The sequence below is a fragment of the Zingiber officinale genome, chromosome 10B (genome assembly GCF_018446385.1).
Source record: "Zingiber officinale cultivar Zhangliang chromosome 10B, Zo_v1.1, whole genome shotgun sequence".
NCBI lineage: Eukaryota > Viridiplantae > Streptophyta > Magnoliopsida > Zingiberales > Zingiberaceae > Zingiber > Zingiber officinale.
Genome location: NC_056005.1, coordinates 81,173,996 through 81,181,773, shown reverse-complemented (window position 1 = coordinate 81,181,773; position 7,778 = coordinate 81,173,996).

The following is a 7,778-nucleotide window of genomic DNA, read 5'->3' as shown; positions in this document are numbered from 1 at the left end:
AAGTAAGCTTGCTTGACAGAGAGATGGACAACGTGGGGAGGATTTGGATGAGTTCTTTAATTACTGAGTAAAGGTCATTCACTCTCTTTGTTTACATGGACTTAAATGTGAACATCTGACCTGTAGAAATTAAAAAAAGGAAAAAACTAACCATATTATTATATCTTAAAATTGATACAGAGTATAAGGTCTTATATAGTTAAGTTAAGAAACTCTAAACTTTATAAAAAAAGGAAAAAAAATCCAAATTACCCTAAAATCTATAGACAAATAAATATATAATCTAACATCCCCCTTAAACTTACGATGCTACAGCTAGAAGCATTGAGAGTTTGTCAGATAAGAAACGAAAACATGAAGCAGAATGTGTCTTGGTAAACATATCAGCGATCTGTAGCTTTGAAGGAACAAAAGGCAATATGGTGGTGCCAATCTAAAGATGGTGATGAGTAATATGACAATCAATTTCAATATATTTAGCCCGCTTATGAAAAACTGAATTGCGTGTAATTTGAATAGCACTCTGATTATCACAATATAACAGAGTAGGTTGATGAAGAGATACACTCATATCCGCAAGCAACCAATGCAACCAAACTATCTCACAAGTAGTTGAGGTCATGGCACGATACTTAGCTTCTGTGGAAGATCTAGAAATAACATCGTGCTTTTTACTCTTCCAAGAAATTAGGAAATCACCAAAAAAAAATACAGAAGCCAGTGGTAGATTTGTGATCTGTAGGATCACCAGCCCAATCCGCATCAGAGTATGCACACAGTTCAAGAGATGAAGTAGAAGGAAATAAAAGACTTCGAAATTGAGTGCCCCAAAGATACCTGAGAATACAAAGAACAACAGCCAAATGAACTATAGTTGACGCAGCGATAAATTGACTAACCACATGAACAACATACATAATATCTGAATGAGTCACGGTGAGATAAACCAAGCTTCCAACAATAGTTCTGTATAAACTAAGATCCGGCAAAGGTGAGTCATCAGATGGAGAATATCAAGCATTATTCTCAATAGAAGTATCAACAACTCTATTATCAATAAGACGAGCACGCTCAAACAGATTAGATATATACTTTGACTGATGATCCGGCGGTTAGAACAGGGGACCCCCATTTTGAGGGGTCAACGCCACGTGGAAGTCAAAGGGCCAGGTGGCCGACCGGAGAAGGGCGGACCAGTCGACCGACCGGAGAAGGATGGGCCCACCTCCCGGCCGGTCGACCGGTGAATAACCGATGGCAAAAGGCGCCCCGACAGGGGTCGGGGTTCCGGCGCTCGATTGAACAGTAACGAAGGGCCGAGCGGAAGTCATGCTCGGCCGTAGACATAAGGTAGCATACTGCTAGCAGTCCCCACATAGCACCTTACCGAGGATCTCCCCAACATACCGATGCATATGGAGGGCCGGACGTGATGTGAGTGTCGGCCGGCCGGACGTGAGATGAGTGACGGCTGGCCGGATGTGAGATGAGCGCCGGCTGGCCGGACGGGAGATGAGTGCCGGTCGGCCGGACGCCCCGGCATGGAGTAGGGAGAGAAGGACAAGGAACATCTTATGACAGCTGTCAAGTCCTATGACTAGGCCATACTCCAAATCTGACGGCAAGGTATTCTGCTGTCCCATCGAAGACGTGCCTGGACTGTAGCAGTATGGTGTCAGGTAAGCTTTCTGATAAACACATACCGAGGTATGGGCTGAGGACACGTATTTGCCTCGGTAGGTGTGCGTGAGCTCTTTCACCGCTCTATATAAGGAGCCTTATACTTCGCCGGAGGTACGCGTTCTACAATTTTTGGAGCCACTTCTTCACTGTTAGCTTGCCTGACTTGAGCGTCGGAGGGTCGCCGCCGCGAACCCCTTCCCGGCCCGACTTCTGTGCAGGTTCGTCGGAAGTTCGTACGACCCGTCGGAGATCTACATCAGCGACTCGGAGAGCGCCACGTGCCCAGCGTCCGTTGATTCAACTTTCGGACATGATCAATTTGGCGCCGTCTGTGGGAACGCTCCTGCATCCGATCGGAAGCAATGGACGAGGCTGGACGACCGCACACGGTGATGCTCTCCACGAAGGAGCTCGACGCTCTAATCAAGGCAAGAGCAGCTAAGCTCGTGGAGCAACAGAGAGAGAATGCGCAAGCCGAGCGGCTGAAGCAACAAACAACGTCAGCATCAGGTGGCCGAGCGGAGGTAATGATCTCCGAGCGGACGCCTCCCCCGAGACAATGATCCAACCGGCATTCAAGGGGGAGCACCGCCGAGCGGATGAAGATGGATTGGGACTTGGATCAACCATGAAGCGCAAATTATCTCCAGCCTTTCCGGGGCAGGGTGAAAGGTGCACCAATATAATGTGTGCTGTATATTTTCCGTTTGGCTGTATATTTGAAATGTAGGAAGCAAAATGTTAAACGCAATTGGCATTATCTGCCGAGCGGCCTATCTCCATGATGTATAAGATCCGAGGCACCGACTCAATGTCGAAGACCCCGGGCCGATCGGCCGGGCGTAAAAATTATACGAGCCAAGTCATCGAAGACGAAGAACCCTCGCCGCTCGGTAGGGCGTATGTCATCAGTGTTAAAATTAGCCTTAAAGGTTGTCGAGCTCCGACGTTAAAAATCGAGAGTCGAGCTGGCGACTATAAACCCGCCGAGTGGAAGACCGTCGAGCTCCGACGTTAAAAATCGAGACACGAGCCGGCGTCTATAAACCCGCCGAGCGGAAGACCGTCGAGCTCCTACGTTAAAAATCGAGAGACGAGCCGACGTCTATAAACCCACCGAGCGGAAGACCGTCGAGCTCCGACGTTAAAAATCGAGAGTCGAGCTGGCGATTATAAACCTGCCGAGCGGAAGACCGTCGAGCTCCGACGTTAAAAATCGAGAGACGAGTCGGCGTCTATAAACCCGCCGAGCGGAAGACCGTCGAGCTCCGACGTTAAAAATCGAGAGACGAGCCGGCGTCTATAAACCCGCCGAGCGGAAGACCGTCGAGCTCCGACGTTAAAAATCGAGAGACGAGCCGGCGTCTATAAACCCGCCGAGCGGAAGACCGTCGAGCTCCAACGTTAAAATTCGAGAGACGAGCCGGCGTCTATAGACCCGCCGAACGGAAGACCGTCGAGCTCCGACGTTAAAAATCGAGAGACGAGTCGGCGTCTATAAACCCGCCGAGCGGAAGACCGTCGAGCTCCGACGTTAAAAATCGAGAGACGAGCCAGCGTTTATAAACCCTCCGAGCGAAAGGTCGTCGAGCTCCGACGTTAAAAATCGAGAGACGAGCCGGCGTCTATAAACCCTCCGAGCGGAAGGCCGTCGAGCTCCGACGTTAAAAATCGAGAGACGAGCCAGTCTCTATAAACTCTCCGAGCAGAAGACCGTCGAGCTCCGACGTTAAAAATCGAGAGACGAGCCGGCGTCTATAAACCCTCTTAGCGGAAGGCCGTCGAGCTCCGACGTTAAAAATCGAGAGACGAGCCGGCGTCTATAAACTCTCCGAGCAGAAGACCGTCGAGCTCCAACGTTAAAAATCGAGAGACGAGCCGGCGTCTATAAACCCTCCGAGCGGAAGGCCGTCGAGCTCCGACGTTAAAAATCGAGAGACGAGCCGGCGTCTATAAACTCTCCGAGCGGAAGACCGTCGAGCTCCGACGTTAAAAATCGAGAGACGAGCCGGCGTCTATAAACTCTCCGAGCGGAAGACCGTCGAGCTCCGACGTTAAAAATCGAGAGACGAGCCGGCGTCTATAAACCCTCCGAGCGGAAGGCCGTCGAGCTCCGACGTTAAAATCCGGGGGCGGGCCGGCGTCTATAAACTCTCCGAGCGGAAGACCGTCGAGCTCCGACGTTAAAAATCGAGAGACGAGCCGGCGTCTATAAACTCTCCGAGCGGAAGACCGTCGAGCTCCGACGTTAAAAATCGAGAGACGAGCCGGCGTCTATAAACCCTCCGAGCGGAAGGTCGTCAGGCGCTGACGATAAAATTCGAAGTTAAAAGGCGAGCAACCGGAGTCTATAAATCCTCCGGACGGATAACTTTCTGCAAGGTCCTGCTCAGTTGAAAAGGTCGACCTCTGATCGGGCCTGCCAATAAGGCTAGAATAAAGAAAGCGTGGGTCCGAGCGACTCCTTTATAAAACGCACTTAGCGCGAGAAAATTAGGATCGGCGCAAAAAGTTAAGGATTGGATGCTGGTCGAACAAACAAATAACAAAGAGAATTCATTTACACCAAACGGTGAATAGACAAAGGTGATAACAACAGTCTTCGCCCCGGACGGCGGGCATACAATAAACAGCGGAAACTTGAAAGAAATTTTACAAACCCTTCATTCACTATCACCAAAATCAAAGAGAGAATCGGGGATGGAGCCCATCATGACCGCCAGATCTTCGGGAGGAATCGCCAGCTCGGTTGGTATGTGGCCCTTGCTCTTCAGATATTCAACTGTCACTTTGATCGCCTCTTCGAAAGTTAAGGACAGCTTGTCGCTGAACTTTTCACCAAATTCGTCCGAGCGGACGAATGCTTTGCGCGCTTCCGCCAACCGACCAGGCTCCCCATCTTGATATTCTTTAAGAGTGGCTCCGGAAGCGTCAAGGGCCGCCTGGAGATCTTGCAAAGCCCCTTCCGCTTTAACCTGGTCGGCCGAGCGGCCCTCCCGTTCAGTCTTGAGCAAGGCGTCTAATTCCTTCACTCGCTGCTCTAGCCCCCGGTTCTCTACCTTCATCATATCCATGTCGTCGATTGCTTGGCGCTTTCGGGTGGTCGCGATCTTTATCTCCTTGTCCCGCTGCTTAACCAAAGCCTCGAGTCGAGCCACTTCGCTCGACAAGCCGGAGGACTTACCCCGCTCGGCTTCCAGCAGTTTTTTGGCCTTCTCCAGAGCGGTCGTTGACTGTCTGCTATCTCCCGCGGCTTTGAGCTTTTTCAACTCGTCCTCCAGTTCGGCCAGGCGATTGTTGATTGCAATCTGCTCCACCCAATTCTGCAAACGGATAGGAGCAAGTTAGAAACTAAATCCAAATAACTAACATGGCAAAGAACATACCCTGGTCGCCTGTTGTAGATTGTTGTCGCCTAGCTGACCGGGAGTCATCATTGCAATTCAGAGCTGAGCATCCTCCCAGGCTTTGGCAAGAGGACCCGTGAGGGTGATCTGCTGCTCGGGGACCACTGGCCGATCAGCAGCCGCCATATATTCCTCCGACGGAAGGCGCAGGACAGTTTTTATCAATCTCGGGCCGCTCGGATCACCCTGGGGCGCAGCTGCTTTACCGGACGACTCACCACTTGAGGAAGGAAAGTCGCCCAATCGCCTAAGGCGACGCATGGTTCACGGAGGACTGGTGGGTGGCACCTCAGATGTAGCCCTTGGAGAGTCGCGCGGCGTGGGGGTACTCTCTATAGAGACCGTCCCGGACAGCACTGGAGCTTCATCGCCCCGCTCGGATTGCGGTTCATCAGATGGAGTTGGTTGAGAGGCTGGTTCTGGCCGTCTGCGCTTCCGAGTTGCCAGGGGGCTTCGTCAGCCGAACGGCCCTCTACCCCGACTTGAGTAGAAGGCTCTATATCGCCCGCAGCCTCGCCGAGAGAGGCAGAAGCGTCTAAGGCTTCGAGGGCAGTCCCCTCACCCTCTCCGCTGGCCGGACCTGCTGAGTCCAAGCTCCGCTCGGCGATCTCCCTATTCTTGGCCGCCTCGATCTCAGCGGCTCGTAGTTTCAGCTGCTCGGTAGCCTTTGTGCACCACATAACTTCGGCTACAGAAACAAAGAATAAATCAGTTAGAACAAAAGAAAGAGGATGATAGGAGAGCTTACTCATGCTGCAAGGCAGATCGACGGGAATAGAAGACAAGCCGAATATATACATCACTCCTGGAAGGAGCAGCTTGTCGATGTGGTAGCGCTGGCCGACCAGCCGGTCGGCTGCATGAAGGTAGGTCGGATCACCCCTAAACTTGCCGAGCTCCGGTTGCGCTGGCATCGCCGTCTGCCACTTGATTCGGAAGGCCGGTGGCTCGGGAAAGCGCATAAAGAAAAAATGCTCCTTCCAGTGTTTGTTGGAGCTCGGCATATTATCAAAAAGGACGAAACCTATCCTATATTGGAAAACAAAAGTACCCCACTCGGCTTGCTTAGGGTAGTAGAAGTAGTGGAACACTTTGGGGTCTAATGGGATGTTGTTTAGTTTAAAGAGGACTACCACCCCGCTCAGCAACCTAATGGAGTTCGGAACTAGTTGGCTGAGCGGGATGCGAAAATAATTGCACACTTGTAAGAAAAACTTATGTGGAGGAAAGCGTAGCCCGGCTAAAAATTGATCTCGAAAAAAGAGGACAGTGTCGAGCGGCGGTTCATGAGGCCGGTCGGCGGGGGTGGCTAATACTATGTAGTGGTCAGCAAGGATTTCATAAGTCCGAGCGAGGCGCAGCGCGTCCTCCTCGTCAAACCGGCTCTCCATGGTCGTGTACCAAAGACCAGGAGCGCCGGCGGTCGGCTGGGAAGTGCTAGTCATGGTCGAAACACAGTAAAGAGTTTGAGACAAAAAGAAGGGTTCGAACAAGAAAGAAAAGGTGGCAAACTGAAGGGGACAGCTGACAGAAAAAAGAAGAGGGAGGGAACGAGGAAAAGGAAGGCTTACGAGCAAAAGGGATGATCGAAAGGGGCCTCGGGGTCGTCGGGGAGCTGAGACACGAGGTCGCCGGAGCAGAAAGAACAGCGGGAAGTCGAAGGTCGACGAAGCAAGAATGCGGCGGAGAGAAGAGGTCGCGAGATTTATAGCGTTAGCCTCGAACGGCCTCAGCCGTCCGATTCAGGTCGTGAAGAACGAGGCGATCATCCAACCGCTCATTTTAAACGGCGGCTGTCCCATCGGACGTAACGCCATCACCATACGCTGACAGAAGTGAGATCGCCACGTGTTAGCAGGACACGGGTCGCATTTAATGAGCGCCCCTTACCGCGCGCAGCGCACGTGATTGGCAGTAGGGGAGAGGATTCGGCATGGATTCCAAGGGAATACAAGGCACGGGCAAGACACCGCCGAACGGATGTGCATACCTAAGCCTGGCCGAGCGGACTAATGCAGCGGCTGTTACTCAGTCTAATCGGCAGTCCAGTCAGTCGGACTTCGCCTCCTTTGACTAGACTTGAGGGGGAGGCAAGTGATCCGGCGGTTAGAACAGGGGACCCCCATTTTGAGGGGTCAACGCCACGTGGAAGTCAAAGGGCCAGGTGGCCGACCGGAGAAGGATGGGCCGACCTCCCGGCCGGTCGACCGGTGAATAACCGATGGCAAAAGGCGCCCCGACAGGGGTCGGGGTTCCGACGCTCGATTGAACAGTAACGAAGGGCCGAGCGGAAGTCATGCTCGGCGGTAGACATAAGGTAACATACTGCTAGCAGTCCCCACATAGCACCTTACCGAGGATCTCCCCAGCATACCGATGCATATGGAGGGCCGGACGTGATGTGAGTGCTGGCCGACCGGATGTGAGATGAGTGCCGGCTGGCCGGACGGGAGATGAGTGCCGGCCGGCCGGACGGGAGATGAGTGTCGGCCGGCCGGACGCCCCGGCATGGAGTAGGGAGAGAAGGACAAGGAACATCTTATGACAGCTGTCAAGTCCTATGACTAGGCCATACTCCAAATCTGGCGGCAAGGTATTCTGCTGTCCCATCGAAGACGTGCCTGGACTGTAGCAGTATGGTGTCAGGTAAGCTTTCTGACAAACACATACTGAGGTATGGGCTAAGGA